This window comes from Rhinoderma darwinii, chromosome 3 (assembly GCF_050947455.1).
Source record: "Rhinoderma darwinii isolate aRhiDar2 chromosome 3, aRhiDar2.hap1, whole genome shotgun sequence".
In the NCBI taxonomy this organism is placed as follows: Eukaryota; Metazoa; Chordata; class Amphibia; order Anura; family Rhinodermatidae; genus Rhinoderma; species Rhinoderma darwinii.
The window spans coordinates 266,997,339-267,023,933 of NC_134689.1; the positions used below are offsets into that span (position 1 = coordinate 266,997,339).

Sequence of the window (26,595 nt, forward strand, 5' to 3'; positions counted from 1 at the left end):
CACTACATATGGGTAGGTTGTAACCATCTAGCAAGTAGCGGGACCTGATTCGCCCACCTGATATACCTGAACGTATACGTATAGAGAAAAGCAAGTTACGAGCTGTTTGAATTAGGTGCTTTTCACCGCTGGTGACTTCAACCATGCCTAAATACTGTTGACACAGAAGTGCTTTTATGTTTGATGTGGGTAAAAAAACAACTATTGTCTACTTAGTGTGTGTCAGGTTCACTATAGGCTATGCAGGAAAGTAGACTTCTATTATACAAAATGTCACTATGGGAAAAAAAAGGAGTTATTACAATGCCCAAAGTACTAGCTGCTTTGAGATAGCATCATTTTCATAACTTAAAATTACTATTTGGAAACAAATACAATAGAAGCAACCTTATCAGACATGTAGGGACTCAGGTGTGCAAACTATTGAATAACACGAGACTTAGGCCAGGCTCACACACGCAGTTTTAATGTGTGTGTGTGTGTGTGTGTGTGTGTGTGTGTGTGTATGTGTATGTGTATGTGTATGTGTATGTGTATGTGTTGCCAGTACCATTCCCTTCAATAGGACCGGGCTGCATAGAACTGCAATCCCAGGCACAGCCGGTTCGGAAGGCCCTAGGCCTGCTAAACTATAGAGAGCCAGCTGATCGGTGAGGGCGCAGGGAGTCCATATTTATACAAATGTCTAATGTTTCATGAGCTAACTCACAGATCAATTTCTGTAGTTAAATGCTTTGTAACATTTTTGACATCTACACAGATGAGCTACCTATTATCAGGGATGGCCAAAAATGGAAGTCCCCGTGGAAGCTAGTCATATCTCTCCTGGAGCTCATTTGACTTTTTTTTTTTTTTTTACAGCCTAACAATAAGGGTATGTTCACACGCACTGTTTTCAGACGTAATTCGGGCGTTTTACGCCTGAAAAAACCGGCTCCATTACGCCTATAAACATCTTCCCATTGCTTTCAATGGGTTTTACGATGTTCTGTTCCCACGAGGTGTTATTTTACGCGTCGCTGTCAAAAGACCCCCGTGAAAAAGAAGTGCATGTCAAGTGCATGACGTTTTTGGAGCAGTTTTTCATTGACTCCATTGAAAAACAGCTCCAATAACGTCCGTAAAATACGACGCAAAAAACGCGAGTAGTTACAAAAACGTCTGAAAATCAGGAGCTGTTGTGAACATACCCTAAGAAATTACACACAGATCACGCTTGCGCCATATGTTTTTTGTTAGTGTATAGAAATATATGAATATCTTTCATTGAAAGGGATTTACACAGTTTTGCCGAAAATTACAAAAAACACTACAAATGACTCATGTAAATGCACAAGTGTTGTCTAAATTTAGGATTGTATTGGTAAATCTGTCTCATAACGTTTTTGTTTTTGCCCTTTTTTTAGCAGTTTATATAGCACACAGAGCTCTTTTGCAGGCAGAAAAATCTGCCTCAAAATCCCTTCAGGAATTTTGAGGCAGGTTTTGACCTGCCTGCTAGCTCTTGTTGCAACTTTCACAGCGTTATTCGCCCGCGGCCATTGAGCGCCATGGGCAAAAAACGCTGTGAAAAACACTATCTCTGCCTCCCAGTGATTTCAATTGGAGGTCAGAGGCAGAACCGCAACAAGAGCAGGCCGCTTTTTTTTTCCCGCGAGCGGCTAAAAACCGGCGTGAAAAAAAAACGCCTCCGCCTCCCATTGAAATCAAATCAAGGCGAATTCGGGCGTTTTTTTGCCGCTGATTCTGATGCGGTTTCCGCGTCAAAATCAGAGTAAAAAAAAACTCTGTATGAACTGAGCCTTAGAAAACCACAGTAATTTTTGCTGGTGTTGTTTCATGCAGTTAGGCCTCATTTACACGAGCGTGTTAGTTTTGCGCGCGCAAAAAACGCAGCGTTTTGCGTGCGCAAAAGGCACTTGACAGCTCCGTGTGTCATCCGTGTATGATGCGCGGCTGCGTGATTTTCGCGCAGCCGCCATCATAGAGATGAGGCTAGTCGACGTCAGTCACTGTCCATGGTGCTGAAAGAGTTAACTGATCGGCAGTAACTCTTTCAGCACCCTCGACAGTGCATTCCGATCACCATATCGCGTAACCTGTTTTAAAAAAAAGAGGTTCGTACTTACCGAGAACTTCCCGGCCGTTGCCTTGGTGACGCGTCCTTGGTGACGCGCCTCTCTTGACATCTGGCCCCACCTCCCTGGATGACGCGGCAGTCCATGTGACCGCTGCAGCCTGTGCTTGGCTTGTGATTGGCTGCAGCTGTCACTTGGACTGAATTGTCATCCTGGGAGGTCAGACTGGAGGAAGAAGCCGGGAGTTATCGGTAAGTCAGAACTTTTTTGACACGTTCACGTATATTGGAATCGGAAGTCACTGTCCAGGGTGCTGAACCAGTTTAACTCTTTCAGCACCCTGCACAGTGACTGTCTCCTGCCGGGTTCGGTCAAAACGAGTTCGGCCGAACCCGGTGAAGTTCGGTTCGCTCATGTCTAAGACACTCCGTTCGGATGTTTGTAAACAGAAAAGCACGTGGTGCTTTTCTGTTTACATTCAGTTTGACAGCTCTTGCGCGAATCACGCAGTTTGCCCGGAAGTGCTTCCGTGCGGCATGCGTGGTTTTCACGCACCCATTAACTTCAATGGGTGCGTGATGCGCGAAAAACGTACAATTATAGAACATGTCGTGAGTTTTACGCCACGCACTCGCGCAGCGCAAAATTCACGCATCGTCTGCACTGCCCCATAGCGTAATATAGGTGCGTACGACACGTGTGAAAAGCACGCGCGTATATTACGCTTGTGTAAATTAGGCCTTAGACGCACACACAAAAAAAAAAAAATGTGAACCTGGCCTAATGGAAATCTGTCACTAAGGATATGGGATATGATAGAGATAAATTAGGGAAGAAAAAACAGCACTTAAAAGGGGTTTCCAAAGATTAAAATATGTTTTCCGCATTCAGCAAATATCTGGCCAAGGGCGGTGGGAACCCTAAAATATTAAAATAGCCATTAGGGGAGATTCACACGAACGTTGCGTTTTTGCGCGCGCAAACAACGCAGCGTTTTGCGAGCGCAAAAACCATTTGACAGCTGCGTGTGTCATGCGTGTCTGATGCGCGGCTGCGTGATTTTCGCGCAGCCGGCATCATAGAGATGAGGCTTGTCAACGCCCGTCACTGTCCAAGGTGCTGAAAGAGCTAAATCTTTCAGCACCCTCGACAGTGAATGCCGAACACAACAGCGAAAAACCTGTACAAAAAAAAGATAAAGTTCCTACTTACCGAGAACTTCCCGGCCGTTGCCTTGGTGACGCGTCCTTGGTGACGCGTCCTTGGTGACGCGCCTCTCTTGACATCGGGCCCCACCTCCCTGGATGACGCAGCAGTCCAAGTGACCGCTGCAGCCTGTGATTGGCTGCAGCCTGTGCTTGGCCTGTGATTGGCTGGAGCTGTCACTTGAACTGAAGTGTCATCCCGGGAGGTCGGACTGCAGGAAGGAGACAGGAGTAATCGGTAAGTTAGAACTTCGGTTTTTTTTTACAGGTTAATGTATTTTGGGATCGCAAGTCACTGTCCATGGTGCTGAAACAGTTTAACTCTTTCAGCACCATGGACAGTGACTATCTCCTGACGTCGCGTACCGATAATTTTTTTGCCGGGATCGGCCAAAACGAGTTTGGCCGAACCCGGTGAAGTTCGGTACGCAAAGACACTCCGTTTGGATGTTCGGAAACAGAAAAGCACGTGGTGCTTTTCGGTTTTCATTCATCCTTTTCACTGCTGTTGCGCGAATCACGCTCGTCCCACGGAAGTGCTTCCGTGTGGTGCGCGTGATTTTCACGCACCCATTGACTTCAATGGGTGCGTGATGCGCGAAATACGCAGAGTTATTGAACCTGTCGCGCATTTTGCGCAGCAGACAAACGCTGCGCAAAAAGCACGGACTGTCTGTACTGCCCCATAGACTTGTATTGGTCCATGCGTGCCGCGTGAAAACCACGCGGCCCGCACGGACCGAATACACGCTCGTGTGAATCCCCCCTTACTCTGCTGAAAGTGACCCGGAATTCCAGCACAGCCGCTCTGGAGCTCCCTGTCGCTCTTTGTTGACAATGTTTTAACGATCATGTGCCCATACACCCATGTGATAGCTGCAGCCAATGACAGACCTCAGTGGGAGACCTCTGAGACCAGTGATTGGCTGCAGCGATCTTGTGGTTATACGGACATGTCATTGCTGCAGCTATTGTAAAGGATCTGCCAGACACAGCTTCTGTGTCGACACCCGTGGTTAATCAGTCTGCACCTGCTCCTAAGTCTGATAGAGTGACTCGATCTGCTACCACTCAGGCTGGTAGGCTCAGGAGTGGGAGAACCTATCACAGCCTGGCCAGACAGGTCTAGCTCCCGCCCTCGGTCTATGTATACCTTCATTTCCTGCTGGTCTCTGCCTGTGATTCTTTCCTGTTTCCTGGCTCTGCTGCTCCTGCTATCATTAGTGACCTTGCTTCATTTTGACCCTGGCTTTACTGACTACGCTTCTGCTCTGCGTTTGGTACCTCGTACACTCCTGGTTTGACTCGACTCGTTCATTATTCTTGCCGTGGGCAACTGCCCCATTTCCCTTAGCTTCTGTGTACCCTCGTCTGTTTGTCTGTCTTGCACATATTGAGCGTAGGGACCGTCGCCCAGTTGTACGCCGTCTCCTAGGACGGGCCGTGCAAGTAGGCAGGGACTGAGTGGCGGGTAGATTAGGGCTCACCTGTCTGTCTCCCTACCCAGTCATTACAGCTATGTTAAAGAGCGGTGGGGATCTCCAGAGAGGCTGCGCTGGAACGCAGGGGGATCTTTCAGGAGAGTAATGGCCCTTTTATTGTTTTATGGTTCCCACACCCCCCTTGGCTAGATTTTTGCTGAACGAGAAAAACCCCTTTAACAGTAATCTCCTATCCACAATACAGTACAGCGGCTGTTTCAGTCAGCCCCATAGACATTAAATAGGCGGCGCATGCTCGTCCTCCATTCCATTCGAGCTCCTCCTCACTGCGATCACGCAGTGAGGTGGAACAGCGGTTCAGGACTCCCTCTCGAGATCTCAGAATATTAATCTTGGGACAACCCCTATAAGCAGTCAATAACACAACCACCATTCCAGGGTTTCTCTGCCCTTTGCACTTGTAAGTGTCATGTTGTAAGTAGTTTATGTGCAAAGATCTCCACAGTTCCGGTGAGATCTACCTGTGCAGTCACTGCATTTACTGCCTCCATGACACTCTGTAAAAATGGAGAAGCCATTAGGGCAAATCAAACTAAGCCACTGGGTGCCTTTGCCTCCCATATGGGCTTTCATAAGAGAGAACATGCTGTATTTCCTTACAAAAATAAAACCCACAGACAGCCGTGTAATCCTTTTTGACCGATCAGTTGGAAAACACACAGATTAGAATACGGCCATACAGGGAGGATCCCAGTAGGTGCTTAGTTCTTTACTTTGGAAAATCCCTATTCAAATAACCGATCCCCTGATGATGCACTGACTGCAGCGATACCCCCACATTCAACGGTTATTGCCAGGGGAGGTGTAGTGGCACGCCGCTCTAGCCAACAGAGGTTGGTGCTAATCACAATCGTGCTAAATGTTGTGGAAGAATATCTACAAATGTTTCCTTTTATTATTTGCTCAGTTATGTCCCTCAATACGTTAACCTTCTTTTTGGTTCCAAAACATTCAAAGGGGTTATCCAACTTGTGAATTAAAAAAAAACAAAAAAAAAAAAAATCACCTGCTAATGTCAGAAAATAAAAAGGAATCGTCGGTATTCACCTCTTCTTTCCCCATCCAGAGTTGACACTATGGCGGTCCTCCTGGTCTTTGTTTACAAGCAGTTAATTGTGACCGCTGCAGCCAATCAGAGGGTTCAGCAGTCACGTGTTTCCTCCTGGAAGCATGCTTAGTGGTGGGAACTATAAAGCCAGGAAGATGGCACCTAACCGCTGAGCCCTCTGATTGGCTGCACCGGTCACATGTTGTAAACCAGGAGGAGAGCGCTGAAGTGTAAGTGCTGAGTCGCCGGGGGAACAGAGAGGTGAGTTATCTAGATAACTCCTTTAACATCTAGATAAATAGATTTACGGTATGTTCACACGGCCTATTTACGGACGTAATTTGGGTGTTTTAACCCCCGAATTACGTCCGAAATTACGGCTTGAATGCGTTGACAAACATCTGCCCATTGAAAGCAATGGGCTGACGTTTGTCTGTTCACACGAGGCGTATATTTACGCGTCGCTGTCAAAAGACGGCGCATAAAAAGGAGACGCCCGCGCCAAAGAAGTGTCATGTCACTTCTTCAGACGTAAATGGAGCCGTTTTCCATGGACTCCAAGGAAAACCAGCTCCAGTTACGTCCGTAATGGACGCGTTGTTCAAGCGCCTGCACATGCCGTTACGGCTGAAATGACGGGGCTGTTTTCTCCTGGAAACAGCCCCGTAATTTCGCCCGTTACGGACGCTGCCGTGTGAACATACCCTTATACTTTATAGATGGAAGAAATGAAAATGCGGCACTCACCCGTTTGCAAATCTTCTTAACTTTATTGTGTCACCTTGGCGAGGGTAAAAGCATTACAGTGAGGACAGCTAGTTGTAGGTTACAGCCTGTTTCGCGCTGGAGATCGCGCTTCTTCTGACCTACCCTTATACTTTATTACCATTCAGGGGATTTTTACAATACTACACAAGCATAGAATATAAATAAGTGTGTGAATCACACATAGAGGAAGTATAAGAAAAAGAAGTTATGTATTTGGCTAGAGTATATCTACCTAACATAAAGGACAAATGTCTCAGTATTGATAGCTCATGGAGATGGCTTCTTCTGTCGAGTAGGAGCTCCGCAAGGAGAATCAGTACCTTCCCACAGTCTGTCAAATTGTGAAACAAATCTCCTGTTTCAGCTTCATTATATTTGTTTCTGGAGAAGCTGGGTAATAACCAGGGCTGTACAGTCGGGAGTCGTAGAGTCAGGGTCAGTTTTGGATGGAGTCGAAAGAATGTGCCAACTACAACAATATTAAATATTATATGTTATACACATTGTATGTATATAATAGTCCATAGTCCACAGCTTGTTGCATATTTACTTTCATAGGAATTTAGGAAAGTTTAGAAATTGTAATCATATAAATATATGTTATATTCTATCAATCTAAGGCCCCTATTTATAAAAAAAAAACAAAAAAAAACGGTCATATCTGGGATGTTCTAGTGGCAATAAAATATTGGTTATCAGCTCCACGTTGTTCTCTCCACTATATTTACACGAGTGTAGTTCACGTCCGCACGGACCTATGTAAGGCAATGGGGCCATTCAGACATTCCGTGTTTTTCACGCAGCGTGTGTCCGCTGCGTGAAACTCACATGTCCTATACTTGTGCGTTGTTTGCGCATCACGCACCCATTGAAGTCAATGGGTGCGTGACAAATCACGCGCAGCACACGGACGCACTTCCATGTGCTGCGCGTGATTCGCGCAACAGTAGATCAAGAAATGAAGGGAAAAATAAAACCACCTCCTTCATATCTTTTTCTAAACCTCAAAACCGCATGTCATAAGGATGGTATATGCGTGAAAATCACGCAGCCACGCACCAAACACTTATGACACACGGAACTGCAACGCACAAAACGCACACGTTCATGTAAATAAGGCCTAAGACTAAGTATCTTCATGCTGCTGCTCCATGGCCCTTAGTTAGAATGTCAGAATCTGGGCTGCACATGATCAGTAGTGTAGACCACGGGAGGAAGTTCACTACATTGGGCCCTTAACACACTTTGGTGGGCCCAATGTAAAAGTTTCATGAGTGCCCCCCACCTGAACAGACTGGAGAGCTGAGGGTTAATACGGTCTTTGTTGCCAGTGATCGAGCAGCAGTGAGGGCCGTGAGTACCAGGGTTGTCCTGTACTCATCACTCCCCGTCTCTCAATCAACCTTCCTCCTATAACCCCTTTCTCCTACTTCTTCGGCGCCCAGCCAATCCGCTCAGCTGGCATGGCGCCACTACGCCGCGTCAGTGCTTGGTTTAGAACTAGCTGACAAGGCGCTCTACTTCCCTCCTAATCTCCTGGGAAACTCGGTCTCGCTGATAACCAGGAACGCTACAGAGTGTTCAGTGGAGGAGGCCACTGAACAGAACTACCGGAGGAAGAACAGGCAGACCGGCACAGAAGGAGAGAAGGAAGACAGACAACCAATAAGAGTGTGTTCACACAGGTCAGATACACTGCGGAGAAGTACGCTGCACATTTCAGCCAAAAGACCACACTAAATTCTGGTGCAGAATTTTGGCCAGAATCACCACTGCGGAAAGCAGAGCAGAAAAAAGTCAATACTTACCTTCCGTGGCATTGCCATAGCGATGCACCCTGCTGCCCACCTCTGGTTTCCGTGAAGCCTGGCCTCCTGTGATTGGCTGCAGCAGTCCAATGGGATAAAACGTCATCCCAGGAGGCAAACAGCACAGAAAACAGCCGGGGGACCAAGGGGCATACGCTACGGCAAAGCCAGAGAAATAAGTATGGACTTTTTTATTACAATTTCAGAATTGTGATTTTTGCAACGTAATCACAGTTTTTATGCCACAAAAATTGCAAGATTTGCTATTTGCTGCAGCTTTTACCTCCCAGTAATCTGGGGGAAAACCGCAACAAAAGTACAAAGATTCCGCAGCATAAATTGACATGGTGTGGATTAATAATCTGCACCGCAGGTCAATTTATGCAAATTTTCTCAGTGGATTTTTTGGGCAGCGTGTGAATGAGATTTGCCCACTTTGCTGATATTGTAATATGCTGTGGATTTTCCACAATAAAATTTGTTGTGGAAAACCTGCAGCTAATCCTTCACCGTACATACCCTAAGGCCTAATTCACACGAATGTTGATTACGTCCGTGTGACGGCCGTTAAAACAACGGCCGTCACACGGACGCATGTAGTTCAATGGGGCAGTTCACACGGGCTTTGTTTCAACTGACCATGCGAAGGGTCCATTAAAAAATAGGACATCCTATTTTTTTGCGCTTCACGCATCCATCCATAAACTCTAGTCTATGGAGCATGCGTGATAACGCGTCTCGCAGGGAAAAGCACGGATGCACCGCGAACGTGAAAAACTGCAGTTTTTCACGTCCGGGGTTCGCAACGCTCGTGTGAATGCGGCCTAAGGGTATGTTCACACGGCCTATTTACGGACGTAATTCGGGCGTTTTTGCCACGAATTACGTCCGAAAATAGCGCCTCAATAGCGCTGACAAACATCTGCCCATTGAAAGCAATGGGCAGACGTTTGTCTGTTCACACGAGGCGTATATTTACGCGCCGCTGTCAAATGACGGCGCGTAAATAGACGCCCGCGTCAAAGAAGTGACCTGTCACTTCTTTGGCCGTAATTGGAGCCGTTATTCATTGACTCCAATGAATAGCAGTGCTAATTACGGCCGTAATTGACGCGGCGTTCAAGCGCCTGCACATGCCGGTACGGCTGAAATTACGGGGATGTTTTCAGGCTGAAACATCCCCGTAATTTCAGCCGTTACGGACCCCCGCCGTGTGAACATACCCTAAAGGTGAAGGATGCAAGGCCTAACAGGACACATACACAGGAGAAGACACACAACACTGCCGCTCTACCTCCTGTCTTTGGGTTATCGCGCCCAAACCAGGGCGTCTGGAGCAGTTGCATCAGAGCTGGAGTCAGACAGTGGAAAAATGGAGGTGTCAAAGTGGGAAGTTTAGCTTTCCGACTCCACAGCCCTGGTAATAACCAGTTTGGGCGCTATTAGGCTAAGTTCAGACTTAGGAGAGAGATTTATTTAGGACAGCATGGGCCAGATTCATCAACAGGGCTTACTCCGTGTAGTTGTTGCTCATCAACGGGCCGGACATGGCGTTTTCCTAACACTTTTCTAGTTAGAGTCGTACTTTATCTGCCACATTCCGATGTGTCAGAGAAAGTGAGGCAGGGGCTTCATAAATATAGTGTCCAGTCCAAACGCCATATTTTTCAATGTGTTATGCCAGAAAACTGGTACAAATGCATTGATAAAAATGCCCCTTTATGTTTTGGTGATTTATTTGTGCAAAGGGACCAGATGTTACCTGTGGTCTGAATGAGGTTCTATGACATCTCCGTCCCTTTACATTTTGAAGAGTGCAGTTTGAGTGTTTTCAGTTTTTACAAGCCGCAGCATTATGTTATTTTGTTTGTGAATATTTTTCAATGAAAGAAAACCACAGCAGCAAAAATTGCTGGCTTTGAATACAGCACAGTCTGAACGTAGTCTTACAGGAGTTATTACTCAGCGTAGACTCCTGCCTAGCTATACTCCCTCTAATGATAGCATACGCATTCGTAATAGAAGTATACCCAACAAAAAAGTCTAATCATACATAAACACCTGATATATATCAGTGACAATTGCAGTAAGTATGGTAAATGTTTACCATGGAAAAGATGAACCCAAAATAACGCTCCAAAAATGCATCCGTTTACAACTTTGAAAATATCATATAGTGCACACAAATGATTTAGCAGAATACCAGTATTTATGACCAGTTATACATAAGATACGCTGTGCCACCTCCAGGCATGATGTGCCAAGGACAGTGCACAGTTCACACACATACAATAAAACTGATGCCAGCTAACATAGCAAATGCAATATACAACAACCAGTACATGAACTTCTGCTTAATGTGGGGGACATGTGCCATAATAGAGGTAACCCCAGGCCTGCTGATGTCCGGCATTCCTCCAATGCATCCAGGTTATTAGAGTCAAAATGTAAATGGGCAATTCCAAAGCAGACAAACCTCTCTTTCATAAATTGGGTCAAGCTGGCACACAAGCAGGTAGGTTTGCCACCTGGCTGGCATTTTTCTGGCCTAGCTAGTAAAAATAGAGCTAAATGGCACTGTTATAAATAGGGCAGAGTTGTAGCATTTGGAATGGCAGTACTATAAGAACATGTTATCATACACTGTAGACTACAGTGCGGATGTTTGTGACACAACTGCATGTAAAATTGACACTGATAACACTAACCCCATATCAGTGCCCACATTACCCCTGTGGCATGATAATAACACGTGACGCTGACAAAGTGACCCTTTAATTATCATGTGACACTACATGATATTACATATACCCTTCATACCTGGATGTTACAGTAAATCCCATGTAAAAAAAAAAAAATATATATATATATATGAGGCTGACATGACAAATGCATGTGATGGTTACACATAAGCCCATACTATGACAACAGTGTGACATGTGGAAGGTCAGCACTCACATGAGGATGCCTGGTTCTCCTGTGCCCCTGTATGTCACCGCTTCATGTATCATACAAAGTGATGATTACATGTAACATGCACAGTGGTGACCTGAACATACCAACTGCATGTAGCAGACATACATGATGAGACCCCAGCACACACGGTCATCCCTATAGCATCACGTATGTAACACAATGATGCATGACTGCTAAATGAATGGGACCGAGCACTGGAGGTCACAGCAGCACAGCATTTAAAGGGGAGTTCTGGCACTGCAGTACCAACTCTCAGCCTACTAGTACATCAATTCAAGGTGATCACACAATGCGGAGTGACCGTGCACCAGGGACAGAGGATAGTAGCGCTGATCCTGTCCCATCTCTGCACTGCAGACGCATCACAACAATGCACAGCATCCATATAACGCTCCTACACGTTGCGTACAAGGCTTACCCGCCTCATGCATCCTTCCCATCCTCCATGCATAGCATAGCATCGCATCTAGCTGGTGCACCCAGGCTCCAATCCCAGTCTCCGTACACAGCATCCGATTCCTTCTTACTTCACCCTGCAGAACCGAGGGACAGCCCCCTTGTCTTCAAGACGTGTGACATCATCCGGCTGGACTCCTCCCTCCCGGCCAGGCACTATAACGCTATGAAAGAGAAGAACCGGTGAATGACACCAGCAAGGTTCGGGTCATTGGTTTAGCCACCTGTCTATCACAGCTCGGTAGACGTGAAGACGAGCGCCCAGTAGGTGGCACAAAAGAGCAGGCGAGCGAATAGTAGGCGGGGTTATGTGGGAGACAGGGAACGTGTGGCGACATGTAGGCTCGGATATAAGACGAGCTGTGATTGGCTGTAACTAACTACACTCAACTGGTACTTCTATGTGAGCGCCGCATCCTCAGCGCCGCACAGGTTATTACAGAAGTAGTGTCGCTGCTGTGTGCCAGCATGTCCCCAGACTCCTTATCAACATACCTCACAGCGGTGCATGCTGCTGCTTATGCCTAAGGGAGGGTTCTCGGACTTTAACCCTTTAATTATGGAACTAAGAGTTTTGGTACATTTGGTGCTTTGGAACTTCTTTGATAGGGCTCGGTCACATTGTTTTAGGCCAGGTTCACGCATGGCATTATTTTGGCTGTATTCACACACAACGTCATAATTCATAGTAGAAAAGTTTTGGAAAACGCTCTGCAAGACTGAAACACCATATACTTTTTACAACACCATCATGTGTCAGAAAGTGTCGCGGTCTAAGGGTATGTTCACACGGCAACGCAAAATACGTCTGAAATTACGGAGATGTTTTCAGGCGAAAACAGCTCCTGAATTTCAGACGTTTTTACAAGTGCACGCGTTTTTCGCGGCGTCTTTTACGGACGTAATTGGATCTGTTTTTCAATGGAGTCAATGAAAAACGGCTGCAATTATGTCCCAAGAAGTGACCTGCACTTCTTTGACGCGGGCGTAATTTTATGCGCCGTCTTTTGACAGCGACGCGTAAAATGACAGCTCGTCTGCACAGAACATCGTAAGACCCATTGCAAGCAATGGGCAGATATTTGCCGACGTATTGGAGCCGTCTTTTCAGGCGTAATTCGAGGCGTAAAACGCCTCCATTACGCCTGAAAATAGGTCGTGTGCACATACCCTCAATGTGGTGGTAGGGATGAACGCCATATTTGTCTATGAAGTTACACCAGGAAACTAGTGTAGGTCATTGATGGAGTTTGTGTATGTCTTTGTGACATTCTCAGATGTTTTTTTGCCCCAGTTTTTACTTTTTCTAAAATGCCGCATGCTCCAGATGTGGTGTTTTGAAGATTATGTTCACACGCAGCAGATTCATTGCAGAAATTTCTTCTGCCACACAAATAAACATTCCATTTCTGCAAACCCCATTCAGTTGAAACGGACAGTCAAACATTTCTGAAACAAATCTGCTGTATGTGAATAGTGCCTGTGTGGCCATGTTGCTGTTTTTGCGGCATTTTATTTTTCAATATACCCAAAAAGTATGAATAAACGTCTTTTGATATTTTCGTGTGTTTATTTAACCCTTTCCTGACATCTGGCGTAAATTTATAGATTTATACAGCGGAGGCCGTGAGGGAAAGTATGGAGCGGGCCTACGGGCTGAGCCTGCTCCATAAGCTGAGCGTGTCGGCTGTAGGTCACAGCAGACACTCAACTGCAGCGAGCGGGATCCCTCTTTTTTAACCCCTTAGATGCTGCGGTCAATAGCGATCGTATTGACCCTCCGAATAAGGTGAACATGTCGTGGTTATTGGACACTCAATTCAGGATTGGAGCAGTGGACTTCTCATGTCGGAGCTCACAACTGATTTAATCCTTTGTACATTTGCCTGGGCACTTAAGTACATACTGGCTATTTCCTACTGGGAAATGTTCTTGAAAATCGCACATAAAGGCTATATCTCTCCCGTACGAAACGTACATATGGGAAATGTGCCAACCCCGGCTTGCTCCAGGTGTGGGGCAGACTTGGCTAACATGTACCACTGCTTATCACCTGTCCAGTGTCCCAGTCATTCTGGAATAGGATACTACTTTTCACCTCTTTTTGGTCATCTGCCTGACATCACTCCTCCTGTCCCCCAGACTACAAAAGGCTAATTTTTTGCATTTCCGCTGCTGCCCAAAAAAACTATCCTTTAGACCTGGCAGGACCAGACGTTCCATCCCTTCATTTATTTTTTGAAAAGTTGGTCGAGAGCACGTGGTTTATTTGAGACCTGGCAACCCGTAATCCACATCCTCCCCACACACATTAGGACCAGAATACGAGATTGTTTTTGTTCCATCCTCTGGTTCCTTGAACGAACGTTAGTTGGTGACGATCCTCTATAGTGGCCCGGTATAATCATACACACTCAGTGATTGGTCTCCTTTGCAATTCCTTCTTCTCATTGGTCTTGTTCCTTTGAACCGTTGGGATGTTTATGGTCTGCGGGTCCTCATATCCCTATTTCCCCTCCTTTTTTTTTTCTTCTCCTTCTCTTCTCCACTCTACCGCTAACCACCAGTTGTTAATACACAACTGTAGTTGCAGTCCAGTAGTTTGGAATTCTGTACATTGAGAGAAAGGCTGGGTTCACATGATCATGTTCGGTCCGTAAAGGACGGAACGTACTTCGGCCGCAAGTCCCGAACCGAACACACTACAGGGAGCCGGGCTCCTAGCATCATAGTTATATACGACGCTAGGAGTCCCTGCCTTGCTGCAGGACAACTGTCCCGTACTGTAATCATCTTTTCAGTACAGGACAGTAGTTCCACGGAGAGGCAGGGACTCCTAGCATCGTACATAACTATGATGCTAGGAGCCCGGCTCCCTGCACTGTGTTCGGTCCGGGACTTGCGGCCGAAATACGTTCCGTCCTTTACGGACGTAACATGCCCGTGTGAATCCAGCCTAAGCGGACATCTGGCTGCTGATCCTAGGGCGGGCCTGCCTTTATAAACCCACCAGGAGACCACCCTCTCCTGTATCTCTACATGCTCCTCATTTGGACTCACCCTGGATGACCTTCTCCCTGGAGCCCTCTCATCGGAATGACCCCAAAATGTCCTAGATACTTTTCTCTTTCTGAACTCTTTAATCCTCCCAAACCCTTTTTTTCCTCTCCCTTTCCCCCCTGTTCTGTTCCTGTTTGCCATGGAATTCCATGGCTGGTTGTAAAAAGTTAGAAAATATTTACAATAAAAACATGTTGATAAAACAAAAAGAAATTGCTATCAAATCGCTTTACTGGAGTCAAAGAGATTTTCTAGCTACTCAATGTATTTCCATCAAAAGCGATTTCATAGTGATTTTTTCTGGTGAGAGAAAAAAGTTTAGGTGTAACCATAGCCTTAGATCATACAGAACATAATAATTTCTCAATTCAAATCATTTTAAAAAAAAGATCCCCCGTGTCTAGACATTACTGTTACATACTTGTTATGGCGCCCCCTGGTGTTGTTTTGATCCCTGCTTAGAATGTTCATGTAATGTGTTCAGTGCTGGTGATCAGTCGCTTCTAGTGCATTGATTCTTATTGGCTATCCCATGTACAAGAGGGTCTAGAGGTATGAGCTTCTGAGCATGTGTGACCCCCAGCATTGAACACATTAGGTGGACGTTCTGAGAGGGAATAAAACGGACACCATGGGGTGTCATAACAAGTATGTAACAGCAATATCTACACACAGGGGCAATGTAAAAAATAAAAAAAACTAAATTCATAAATTATGTTTTGCGTCTTTTAACAGAGTAATGTAGTATTGAATCGTAGAACAACCCCCTTTAACTCAAGGAAACACAAATTACTGGTAGGAACTAATTCCTATTTTCCTTACGCCACCTCATGGCGGCTGTATTTTACATCAATATTATGAGCCAAAAAAAGTGTACATTGTAAATCTAGTTCATTTTAGTACTCCTCTGACTACAACCCTTCTAGACAATTTTTAAAATTGTCTAGGAGGTTTCTAAACACATTTGTTGCATGCCACTCTTTTGGTGCAATTTGTGCGCATTTTATTTCTTAAATCTCCCCCAGTGTGAAAATAAAAAATTATGTTGTTTACCCTCAAAATATTTTTCATTACAAGTGTAGTTTAATAATATATAAAGCTAATTTCCACGAAATATACCAATAACTCTGTAGTTGACTCTCTCTCTCTCTCTCTCCCGATATGTATGTATGTATGTATATATATATATATATATATGTATGTATATATATATATATATATATATATATATATATATATACATACATATACATATATTCTTTATAAGCTGCAAAAAATTAAAAAGAAAAGCGCCTCATGGTGCAGAAATCCCAATACAGTTTGGAAGAGACACAATACAGGTGTAGGCGTGCACCTCACGTGTCCAGGCACAACACTGTTTAGAAGCATTAATGGATGTATTTGCAGCTGTTTCCTAACCGATGGGACAACAGGGCTCCATCGCGTAGTTTTGCATTAAGTCCAGAGAAAAATGGAAGCCAAAAAGCGCTACTTCATCACAAGTTAAGATGTCATCAGTAGGTAACGCGTAAATATGGTCTGATGAAGACGCCTGTTCGGTGTCAATACGCGTCACCCCATCAAATTTAATAAACGGATTTACGCATTACCTACTGAGGACGTCTTAATTTGTGATGAAGTAGCGCTTTTTGGCTTCCATTTTTTTCTGGACTTAATACATATATATTCGTACAGCTATCATAAAAAAGCAGCACAACAATTTAAATTGCAACTATGCATAGAATAGTTTTATTTGTGGTGTATGTTGAAAGACATATAAGGAAATTCCATTGGCAGAACTATTTTTTCGCAAATTTCTTACGTTTTTGCCAAAATATAAACAATATACAAATTTATCAGTACTTTAAGAAAAAAAAATAACATTTCTTACATTTCTTGTACAAAACAAAGTATCATACAGCTATGTAGAGGAAAAAGACAATTAAGTAATGAGCATCGGAAAGGTGAGGGGTAAAATTAAAACAATTAGTTTGATGAAAAAAGGAATATGCAATTTGGTATAATTTTAACTTTAAGGGTATGTTCACACGAAGTGGTTTCAGGCGTATTTCGGGGCGTTTACGCCTCGAAGAACGCCTGAAAAAGTGGAAGCTGAACCCCTACAAACATCTGCCAATTGAAATCAATTGGAAAAACAGCATTTAGTACATACGGGGCGTCTTTTTACGCCTCTGTTTTAAAAAACGGATCATAAAAAGACGCTCCGTAAAAAGAAGTAGCATGTCACTTCTTGAGGCATTTTTGGAGCTGATTTTCCATTGAACTCCATGGGTATGTTCACACGAGGGCGTCCGTTACGGCTGAAATTACGGGGATGTTTCAGCCTGAAAACATCCCCGTAATTTCAGCCGTACCGGCATGTGCAGGCGCTTGAACGCCGCGTCAATTACGGCCGTAATTAGCGCTGCTATTCATTGGAGTCAATGAATAACGGCTCCAATTACGGCCAAAGAAGTGACAGGTCACTTCTTTGACGCGGGCGTCTATTTACGCGCCGTCATTTGACAGCGGCGCGTAAATATACACCTCGTGTGAACAGACAAACGTCTGCCCATTGCTTTCAATGGGCAGAGGTTTGTCAGCGCTATTGAGGCGCTATTTTCAGACGTAATTCGGGCCAAAAACGCCCGAATTACGTCCGTAAATAGGCCGTGTGAACATACCCTATGAAAAACGCTTCAAAAAACGCCTCAAAAGAAGCTCCAAATTAAGGCTATGTTCACACGGAGTATTTTACCGAGTTTTTTTACTCGGAAACCGCGTCGCAAAACTCGGCAAAAACGGCCCGAAAATGCCTCCCATTGATTTCAATGGGAGGCGTCGGCGTCTTTTTCCCGCGAGCAGTAAAACTGCCTCGCGGGAAAAAGAAGCGTCATGCCCTATCTTCGGTCGCTTCCGCCTCTGACCTCCCATTTACTTCAATGGGAGGCAGAGAAAGCGTATTTCGCGGTGTTTTATGCCCGCGGCGCTCAATGGCCGCGGGCGAAAAACGCAGCGAAAAACTCAGCAAAAATCGGCGTGCCGGGAGAGGAAAATCTGCCTCAAACTTCCAAATGGAATTTTGAGGCAGATATTCCTCCTGCAAAATACTCTGTGTGAACATAAAAGAAGCTTCATTTTCAACTTCAAAAACGCCTGAAAATCAGAGGCAGTTTTCTCTGAAAACAGTTCCGTATTTTCAGACGTTTTTGAGTTTGTGTGTGCACATACCCTTTCCCGTTCCCGCTGCAGCCACTTTTGGACTAAGTGACAGGATCCCATTTTTAAAATACGACATATGCTACTTTATGTGGTAATAATTTTGGAATGCTTTCACCTATCTAAGCGATTCTGAGATTGTTTTCTCGTGACAAATTGTACTTTATGTCAGGGGTAAAATTTGGTCGATAAATTCATTGTTTATTTGTGAAAAACACCAAAATTTTGAGAAAATTAGATTGTATCTGCTTGTAAGAAATATAGTAATGCCACACAAAATAGTTGCTAGTTAACATTTCCCACATGTCTACTTTATGTTGGCATAGTTTTTTGAACATCCTTTTATTTTTCTAGGACGTTACAAGGCTAAGGCTGGGTTCAAACGACCATGTTACGTCCGTAATGTACGGAACGTAATTCGGCCGGAAGACCCGGACCGAACACAGTGCAGGGAGCCGGGCTCCTAGCATCATAGTGATGTACGATGCTAGGAGTCCCTGCCTCGCTGCAGGACAACTGTCCCGTACTGTAATCATGATTACAGTACGGGACAGTAGTTCCACGCAGAGGCAGGGACTCCTAGCATCGTACATCACTATGATGCTAGGAGCCCGGCTCCGTGCACTGTGTTTGGTCCGGGTCTTCCGGCCGAATTACGTTCCGTACATTACGAACGTAACATGGTCGTGTGAACCCAGCCTTAGAGCTTTAGCAGCAAATTCTCACAAGTTCAAGAACATTTCAAAGGCCTATTTTTATAGGGACTAGTTCAGTTCTGAAATGGATTTGAGGGGCCTATATTTTGAGAAACCCCAATAAATCACCCCATTTTAAAAACTGCACCCCTCAATGTATTCATAACAGCATTTAAAAGTTTCTTAACCCTTTAGGCATTTCACAGGAATTGAGGTGAAATTTACAAATTGCATTTTTTTTTTGTTGCAGAAATTACGTTTTAAAACATTTTTTCTATAACACACAAGGTTTTACCAGAGAAACGCAACTCATTATTTATTGCCCAGATTCTGCAGTTTTTAGAAATATCCCAGATGTGTCTCCAGTGTGCTACTGGTCTGAAACACAGGCCTCAGAATCAAAGGAGCACCTCTTAGATTTTGGGGCCTTCTTTTTATTAGATTGTATTTTTGGTATGTCAGGTTAGAAGAGGTCCAGTGGTGTCAAAACAAAGGAAACAACTGAAAAAGACCCCATTTTGGAAGCTACACCCCCACAATGAATTCATCTAGGGTTGTAGTGAGCATTTTGACCCCACAGGTGTTCCATAGATTTTATTAGAATTGGGCAGTGAAAATGAAAAATTTAATATGTTTTTTTCCCACTAGCCCATAGCTTTAGCTCAAAATTTTTCATTTTCTCATCAAATATAGGAGAAAAATCGCACCAACATTTGTAAAGTAGCTTCTCCAGAGTAGGCAAATACCCCATATATGGTCATAAACTGCTGTTTGGGCACACGGCAGGGCTCAGAAGGGAAGGTGCGTCATTTGGCTTTTGGAGTACAGATTTTCCTGGTTTGGTTTCTCTGCACCATGTCGCTTTTGCAAAGCACCTAAGGTACCAGTGCAGTAGAAACACCCCAAAAGTGACTCCATTTAGAAAACTACACCCATTGAGGAATTCATGTAGGGGTGTAGTGAGCATTTTGACCCCACAGGTGTATAGATTTTATTAGAAATGGGCAGTGGAAATGAAAAATTACATTGTTTTCCAATAAGACATAGCTGTAGTTAAAATTTTTTATTTTCTTAACAAATAAAAGAGAAAAAGCACACCAAGATTTTTAAAGTATCTTCTTCAGAGTAGGGAAATACCTCATATGTGGTCATAAACTGCTGCCTGAGCACATGGCAGGGCTCAGAATGGAAAGAGCACAATTTGTAGCGCAGATTTTGCTGGATTGACTCCTGGGCGCCATGTTGCATTTACAGAGCCCCTGAGGAACCAGTACAGTAAAAACCCCTGAAAGGGGACTCCATTTGGTAAACTACACCCCTTGAGGAATCTAGGGGTGTAGTAAACTTTTTGACTCCACAGGTTTTTGCTGAATTTATTAGAATTGGGACGTGACAATAAAAAAAATGATACTATTGTAACCAATAAGATGTCGTTTTAGCTCAAAATTAGCATTTTCACAAGGACTATAGGAGAAAAGCAACTCAATGTTTGTAAAGCATTTTCTCCCGAGTGCAGCAACCCATGTGTGATCACAAACTGCTGTTTGGACACACAGCAGGACTCAGAAGGGAAGGAGTGTCATTAGGATTTTGAGCGCATATTTTGCTGAATTGGTTTCTGTGCGCCATGTCGCATGTGCAAAGCTTCCTAAGGTACCAGTTCAGTAGAAATTCCCAGATGTGACCTAATTTTTGAGACTTTACCCCTCAAGGAATTAAATTAGGGTTGTAGTGAATATTTTGACCCCACAGGTTTTTATATAGATTTTATTAGAATTGGGCCTTGACAATTTAAATGTACATTTTTTCCAATAATATGTCGTTTTAGCTCAATATTTTTAATTTTTACAAGGAATACAGGAGAAAAGACACCCCAAAATTTGTCACGGCAATACCCCACATGTGGTCATAAACTGCTATTCGGAAACACAGCAAGGCTGTAAAGGGAAGGAGCACCATTTGGTTGTTGGAGTGGAGATTTTACAAGATTCGTTTTCTGACACCATGTTGCATTGAGCTAAGGTACTAGTACAGTGCAGGTATTGTGAGCATTTTGACCCCACAAGTGTTTTGCAAAAATTAGTACACAGTAGATGTTGCAGATTGAAAATTGCCATTTTTCCACAGATATGATATTTTAGTGCCCAATATGTTGTGCCCAGCTTGTACCACTGGAGACACACCCCATAAATTGTTAAGCGGGTTCTCCAGAGCACAGTAATACCCCATATGTGGTCATAAACTGCTGTTTGGGCACACTGCCAGTCTCAGAAGGTCCGCCATTTTGCTTTTTGAGCGCAGATTTTGCTTGGTAGTAGTTCTGTTTTGGGTTTTACTAGTATTTCAGCTTACAGTGTGGGGGCATATGTAAACTGTGTGGAGTACATCAGGGTACATGTAAGCTGAGCAGAGTACATCAGGGTATATGTAAGCTGGGTGGAGTACATCAGGGTATATGTAAACTGTGGAGTACATCAGGGTATATGTAAACTGTGGAGTACATCACGGTATATGTAAACTGTGGAGTACATCACGGTATATGTAAACTGGGCGGAGTACATCACGGTATATGTTAGCTGTGCGGAGTACATCAGGGTATATGTAATCAGTGCGGAGTACATCAGGGTATATGTAAACTGTGCGGAGTACTTCAGGGTATATGTAAGCTGTGCGGAGTACATCAGGGTATATGTAAGCTGGGCGGAGTACATCAGGGTATATGTTAGCTGTGCAGAGTACATCAGGGTATATGTTAGCTGTGCGGAGTACATCAGGGTATATGTAAGCTGTGTGGAGTACATCAGGGTATATGTAAGCTGTGTGGAGTACATCAGGGTATATGTAAGATGGGCGGAGTACATCAGGGTATATGTAAGCTGTGTGGAGTACATCAGGGTATATGTAAGCTGGGCGGAGTACATGAGGGTATATGTAAAATTGGCGGAGTACATCAGGGTATATGTAAGCTGGGCGGAGTACATCAGGGTATATGTAAACTGGGCGTAGTACATCAGGGTATATGTAAGCTGGGCGGAGTACATCAGGGTATATGTAAACTGGGCGGAGTACATCAGGGTATATGTAAACTGTGTGGAGTACATCAGGGTATATGTAAGCTGTGCAGAGTACATCAGGGTATATGTAAGCTGTGCGGAGTACATCAGGGTATATGTAAGCTGGGTGGAGTACATCAGGGTATATGTAAGCTGGGCGTAGTACATCTGGGTATATGTAAGCTGTGCGGAGTACATCAGGGTATATGTAAGCTGTGCGGAGTACATCAGGATATATGTAAACTGGATGGAGTACATCAGGGTATATGTAAGCTGTGCGGAGTACATCAGGGTATATGTAAGATGTGCGGAGTACATCAGGGTATATGTAAGCTGTGCGGAGTACATCAGGGTATATGTAAACTGGATGGAGTACATCAGGGTATATGTAAGCTGTGCGGAGTACATCAGGGTATATGTAAGATGGGCGGAGTACATCAGGGTATATGTAAGCTGTGCGGAGTACATCAGGGTATATGTAAGCTGGGCGGAGTACATCAGGGTATTTGTAAGCTAGTCTATGATGATGTGGGGTTTTTAGTGAAAAACTACTGTACCTAAAAAAGTTGTCTGTGCCATCATCTAGCATAATTTTACATCATTGGGTTTTGAGAGTCATAACGTGTTATTTTTCCGTTGACGGAGCTGTGTGAGGGCTTGTTTCTTGTGGAACGAGCTGTCATTTTTATTGGTTCCATTTTGGGGTACATGCGATTTTGTTTATGACTATTTATTCCATTTTTTTGGGAGACAAAACCAAAAAACAGCCATTCTAGCACTATTTTGTTTCTTCTTTTTTTAGGCTGGGATCACACAACCTATTTTCAGGCGTAAACGAGGCGTATTATGCCTCGTTTTACGCCTGAAAATAGGGCTACAATACGTCGGCAAACATCTGCCCATTCATTTGAATGGGTTTGCCGACGTATTGTGCAGACGACCTGTAATTTACGCGTCGTCGTTTGACAGCTGTCAAACGACGACGCGTAAATTGACTGCCTCGGCAAAGAAGTGCAGGGCACTTCTTTGCAACGTAATTTGAGCCGTTCTTCATTGAACTCAATGAAGAGCAGCTCAAGATTTACGAGCGTCACAGATGCCTCGTAAATTACGAGGAGGAGCATTTACGTGTGAAACGAGGCAGCTGTTTTCTCTTGAAAACAGTCTGTCTTTTCACACGTAAATGCCTCTCATCGTGTGAACATACCCTTACAGTGCTCACCGTGCAGTATAAAAATGTTAACTTTATTCTGTGGGTTGATACGATTACAGTGATGCCAAATTTATATTGGTTCTTTTACGTTGCCTTAGAAACCAACAGCACCTGCGATCGCTCGCGGGGGGGGGGGGGTTGATGGAGTATAGAGGGTGCCCCCTCCCTCTGTCAACCACTTAAATGCGGCAGTCGCTATTGACTGGCGCATTTGAGGGGTTAAAATGTGATAGCCGTCGTTTCAGCGGGATGTCAGCTGTGTATTATTACAGTTGACACCCGCTGAAGGTGAAGCGAGCACAGCTCCAGTGCCCACTTCATCTTCAGGACGTGCTTGGTATGTCGGATTGCACTAAGTTACTTGCAATACCGATGTACCAGACATGTCATTTTGCGGGAAGGGATTCACAACCCGAGGAATATACATTTACCAACCTAATTTTATTGTTTGGTGAGTTTTTGACATAAATATTTACCATTTTTATATATACATTTTATGTAAACAAATTTATATGTACTTCAAAATGCTCCAATACAAGGCAACGCACAGCTATTCAAACGAAAAAAATAAAATGATGAGTTGTAAAAATCTGAAGACATCAATCCTGTATGGGGTACAAGTACAGAATTAATAAGGGAATATAATTGAAAATATGTGTTCTTTTTATAATGGGCCAATTTAAAATAATCCTTGAAGACTGTTCTACCTTCTTGTAACAATCAATGTTTTAAGGACTATCTCCAGTCTTGCTGATTATATCCTTTTACATATTTTCATTACTAGCATTGGGTCTTTTGCAATGGCGGATCATCATATGGGCGTTTCGGGCGGTCGCCCGGGGCCCGAGGCACTCAGGGGGCCCATTGTTGCCTGAACTGCACATAATCGTAAAAACTATGTAGCGCTAACTGTCACTGCAGAGAGAAGGTGCAGGCAGAACAATTCGGGGCGGGCTTAGCCGGGATAGTGAACATTACCTCTACATAAATGTGCTCCGAATTGAAGGCTAAAGGACCTTTGATGACGTCGTGCCCATGTGACCCCCGCCCACCAATCAGGTCCGTCTATCACAGTGAAGGAGCAGAATATCTGCAGGGAAGAAGGCCCGCCCACCAGTCAAGTTTTTACACAGCGCTCCAGGCTGGTGAGTGCTTTTCCAAACCCCAATCCCTTCATCACTCACTCCCTCCATCTGTTCATCCCTCCCTTCATTCTTCCATAACTCCCTCCCTCCCTTCATCACTGCTGTGTGTGATGCTATCTACAGGGGCTGTGTGTGTGTGATGCTATCTACAGGGGCTGTGTGTGTGTGATGCTATATACAGGGGGATATGTGTGTAATGCTATATACAGGGGGATGTGTGTGTAACGCTATATACAGGGGGATATGTGTGTGATGCTATATACAGGGGGATGTGTGTGTGTGTAACACTATATACAGGGGGATGTGTGTGTGATGCTATATACAGGGGGATGTGTGTGTGTGTAACACTATATACAGGGGGATGTGTGTGTGACGCTATATACAGGGGGGGCTGTGTGTGACGCTATATACAGGGGGGGCTGTGTGTGACGCTATATACAGGGGGGGCTGTGTGTGACGCTATATACAGGGGGGGCTGTGTGTGACGCTATATACAGGGGGGGCTGTGTGTGACGCTATATACAAGGGGGGCTGTGTGTGACGCTATATACAGGGGGATGTGTGTGACGCTATATACAGGGGGATGTGTGTGACGCTATATACAGGGGGATGTGTGTGACGCTATATACAGGGGGATGTGTGTGACGCTATATACAGGGGCCTTTGTGCACGTGGTGCTTTACTATACAGTGTTTGACACAATTATATTCAGGGGCGCAGTGTTTGGTGCTATTATAGTTAGAGGCACAGTCTGTGGCACCATGATCATTTTGTTTTTGTTTATAGGTGTAGAAATGTTGGAAAAGTGAGCAACAGAAGACATCTAAGTGGCAAATTCTGCAGAAATGGGTCATGGCCGGGAGAAGTCGTCAAGAAGAGGCCGTACTGAAAGAAGAAAAAAAGGAATAAGGGAAGGCCTCCATGACTAAAATAGATGGGAGGGACACAGAGTTGGCTGGCCTATGAGAGGAAAGGGGGGGGGGGACAGCAGGAGGGCTTGAGTGAGAAGGGGTGGGGATTGAAGGGGATGTACCTGTTTCCTGTTTGTGCTCTCCCTCTCTTCGCCAGGACACAGAAGCAGGAATATGTTCCCGCCCGCCCGCCCTGATGTGGATCGGTTGACCGCGGCAAAAGGTTGCTGCGGATGGTGGTTCTTCTCGTCAAAGTTTATTTGCTTATTGACATTTGTCTTTGGGGGAGGTTAAATTTTGTCATTGCAGCTGCGGGGGGGAGTCCTTGAAGTAGGTCGTAAAAAGTGGTGGGGGGGAATGCATCACGGGATGCACCCCCAATTTGTCGGCTTCTTAGGGTGTTACCCCTTTTGAAAGCTGGGTTATATATATTTATATATATATGGTGGTCATCTGCAAAAAGGTAATTTGGTGCTCCTGGGCCGGGTTACGGCTGGGGGTAAGGTATTTGTGGGCAGATGGCCAAAATTAAGTATCGGTGGCTTCAAGGACTTGCCCCTGTCATTCTGGTTGGTTTATAATGTTATGACCCTGATAGGGTCGCAGTGGGTTATTTGTTGTTATGATGTATCCCCTTTTTTGGGGATTCAAAAATTATGGTATTTAAAGTTATTGTTATTTAAATAATAAACGGCTGCTGTGGCCATTAAAATCCAACTCTGTTTCAGTGTCTGCTTTGGGAGGGTAGATTTACATAAGGGGAGAAGCGACTCGACTTATTTGAGTCATGAAGTCTGGACCGGATGGAGAAGAAAAGAGGAAAAAAGTTACCAGAATCTGAGGAGTCGTCACATGTGAGTCACTAGATTTATAGAGAATCTGTCACCTCTCCTGACATGTTTACTATAGGAAATCCTTGTGTTTCACTAAAAGTCTTTGTGCAGTGCAGGACAAATGCGTGTTACCATTCCCCTTGTTAGGAGGATGTGTCCCTGCACAGTGTGATACTGTCAGCGATGGTTGGAGACTGTCAGTATGTAGGGACACAGCCCTTTGACAAGGGGAATCGTAACACCCATTTGTTAATGCTTGCACAAAAAGGTAGTGTTACGGCTCGGCGGGGGAGAAAGGGGTCCCAAGTTTGGGTAACAGCCCAGGGCCCATAGTCTACTTAATCCGCCACTGGTCTTTTGCCTGGACCCCTGGTCTCTTAACACTGGCGATCAGCATATTCAGTTTTATCCACATCCATACGATGCATATCCAGTTGCATACCACAGATGGCTCAGTTGCACGCTTACATGAGGAGGAAGTGACGTGTACAAAAAAGTGATTGTGGCTTTTGGGGTAAGCACAGTTGGCACAGAAGTGGAGGCAGCAGGAGCGTAACTAGGAAAGACTGGGCCCCGTAGCAAACTTTTAACTGGGCCCCCCCCCCCTCCGCTGGGTATTACACAA

At 44.6% G+C, this 26,595-nt stretch overlaps 1 protein-coding gene across 3 annotated transcripts in view; it reads right to left on the reverse strand.

The window, feature by feature from the left end:
* OTUD7A (OTU deubiquitinase 7A) overlaps positions 1 to 12,083 on the reverse strand; it is a 279,993-nt gene extending 267,910 nt beyond the window's left edge. For all 3 annotated transcript variants that reach the window (XM_075857888.1, XM_075857890.1, XM_075857887.1), the window contains exon 1: positions 11,804 to 12,083. The gene's annotated coding sequence lies outside the window, so the exon portion shown is untranslated. The remainder of the gene's footprint in view (positions 1 to 11,803) is intronic.
* Positions 12,084 to 26,595: the final 14,512 nt, after the last annotated feature.